The sequence below is a fragment of the Mandrillus leucophaeus genome, unplaced genomic scaffold, assembly GCF_000951045.1.
Source record: "Mandrillus leucophaeus isolate KB7577 unplaced genomic scaffold, Mleu.le_1.0 Scaffold1066, whole genome shotgun sequence".
NCBI classification, from domain to species: domain Eukaryota; kingdom Metazoa; phylum Chordata; class Mammalia; order Primates; family Cercopithecidae; genus Mandrillus; species Mandrillus leucophaeus.
In genome coordinates this window covers 5,369-8,074 of record NW_012098832.1, presented here as the reverse complement: position 1 = coordinate 8,074, position 2,706 = coordinate 5,369, and the positions used below count along the sequence as shown (strand labels likewise).

At 46.5% G+C, this 2,706-nt stretch overlaps 1 pseudogene; it reads left to right on the top strand.

Annotated features, from left to right (window-relative positions):
• The first annotated feature begins 1,288 nt into the window (after positions 1-1,288).
• LOC105543163 lies at positions 1,289-2,551 on the top strand (annotated as a pseudogene).
• Positions 2,552-2,706: the final 155 nt, after the last annotated feature.

Sequence of the window (2,706 nt, the reverse complement as noted above, 5' to 3'; positions counted from 1 at the left end):
GCCCGGTTCCTGGAAGTGTCAGTGCAGCACAGTAGTTGGTGCGGATCCCGCAGAGCTTGTAGTTAAATTAAGGAAGAATAAAAGAGATGAACATCTCTTAAAGAGAAGGAATGTACCACATGAAGGTATCTGTGAAGACTCTGATATAGATGGTGATTATAGAGTGCAAAATAACTCTCTAGAAGCTATTGTTCAAAATGCTTCAAGTGATAACCAACGAATTCAATTAAGTGCAGTTCAAGCTGCCAGGAAGCTTTTATTCAGTGATTGAAATCCACCAGTTGATGACTTTAAAAAATCTGGAATATTGGCCATTTTAGTCCATTGTCTTGAAAGAGATGGCAATCCTTCTTCACAGTTTGAAGCTGCATGGGCTTTGACAAACATTGTATGTGGAACTTCCGAACAAACTCAAGCAGTAGCTCAGTCCAATGCTGTGCTACTTTTCCTGAGGCTTCTCCATTCACCCCATCAGAATGTCTGTGAGCAAACAGTGTGAGCATTGGGAAATATCACAGGTGATAGGCCCCAGTGTAGAGATTATGTCATAAGTCCTGGAGTTGTGAAACCTTTACTTTCCTTCATAAGTCCATCTATTCCGATAACATTCTTAAGAAACGTTACTTGGGTTATGGTCAACTTATGTCACTACAAAGACCCACCACCACCAATGGCAACCATTCAGGAGATTCTTCCAGCCCTTTGTGTTTTAGTTCATCACACAGATGTAAATATATTGGTAGATATAGTCTTGATCCTCTCTTACCTTACTGATGCTGATAATTAACAAATACAGATGGTAATAGACTCTGGAATAGTTCCTCATTTGGCTTCCTCAGCCACCAGGATGTTAAAGTTTAGACTGCTGCACTTCGAGCTGTGGGCAACATTGTTACTGGAACTGATAAGCAAATACAAGTAGTTTTGAACTGTGATGCCCTTTCACACTTCCCAGCACTCCTGACACATCCCAACAAGAAAATTAATAAAGAAGCAGTATGGTTCCTCTCTAAAATCACTGCAGGAAGTCAGCAGCAGGTACAGGCAGTGATTGATGCCAATCTTGTACCAGTGATAATATACTTTTTGGATAAGGGGATTTAGGCATTCAGAAAGAAGCTACTTGGGCCAAAAGTAACTTAAAAATTAGTGGAAGGAAATATCAAGTGGCTTACCTTATCCAGCAAAATGTTATCCCACCTTTTTGCAACTTGTTGACTGTAAAAGATGCAAAAGTGGTCATCCGCAAAGCCTGAGTCCTGTCCTCTCACTCTCCTCCCCAGAGAGCATGAACTTCACCACTTTCTCCACCAACTACCAGTCCCTGGGACACCTGGACAGTGAGCAGCATGGCCAGCATCTATGCAGGCACCAGCGGCTCTGGTTCCCAGATCTCCCTGTCCCACTCCACCAGCTTCCAGGGCGGCATAGGGTCCAGGGGTCTGTCTGCGGGGATGGCCGGGGGTCTGACAGGAATGGGAGGCATCCAGAACGAGAAGGAGACCATGCAAAGCCTGAATGACCTCCTGGCCTCCTACCTAGACAGAGTGAGGAACCTGGAGACCAAGAATCGGTAACAGGAGAGCAAAATCCAGGAGCCCCTGGAGAAGAAGGGACTCCAGGTCAGAGACTGGAGCCATTACTTCAAGACCATCGAGGAAGATCTGAGGGCTCAGATCTTCACAAATACTGTGGACAATGCCCACATCGTTCTACAGATTGACAATGCCCATCTTGCTGCTGATGACTTTACAGTCAAGTATGAGACAGAGCTGACCATGGGCCAGTCTGTGGAGAGCGACATCCATGAGCTCCACAAGGTCATTGATTACACCAATATTACTCAGCTGCAGCTGGAGACAGAGATCGAGGCCTCAAGGAGGAGCTGCTCTTCATGAAGAAGAACCATGAAGAGGAAGTAAAAAGCCTACAAGCCCAGATTATCAGCTCTGGTTTGACTGTGGAGGTAGATGCCCCCAAATCTCAGGACCTCACCAAGATCATGGCAGACATCCAGGCCCAATATGACAAGCTGGCTCAGAAGAACTGAGAGGAGCAAGACAAGTACTGATCTCAGCAGATTGAAGAGAGCACCACAGTGGTCACCACGCAGTTTGCTGAGGTTGGAGCTGCTAAGATGATGCTCATGGAGCTGAGACATACAGTCCAGTCCTTGGAGATCGACCTGGGCTCCATGAGAAATCTGAAGGCCAGCTTGGAGAACAGCCTGAGGAAGATGGAGGCCCGCTACACCCTGCAGATGGAGCAACTCAGCGGGATCCTGCTGCACCTGGAGTCAGAGCTGGCACAGACCCAGGCAGAGGGACAGGGCCAGGCCAAGGAGTATGGGGCCCTGCTCAACATCAAGGTCAAGCTGGAGGCTGAGATCGCCACCAACCACCGCCTGCTGGAAGATGGTGAGGATTTCAATCTTCGTGATGCCCTGGACAGCAGTAATTCCATGCAAACCATCCAAAAGACCACCACCTGCCAGATAGTGGATGACAAAGTGGTGTCTGAAAACAATGACACCAAAATTCTGAGACATTAAGCCAGCAGAAGCAGGGTACCCTTTGGGGAACAGGAGGCCAATGAAAAGTTCAGAGGTCACACCTTATACAAAAATTAATTCAAGATGGATTAGAGACTTAAATGTTAGACCTAAACCATAAAAACCCTAGAAGAAAACCTAGGTAATACCATTCA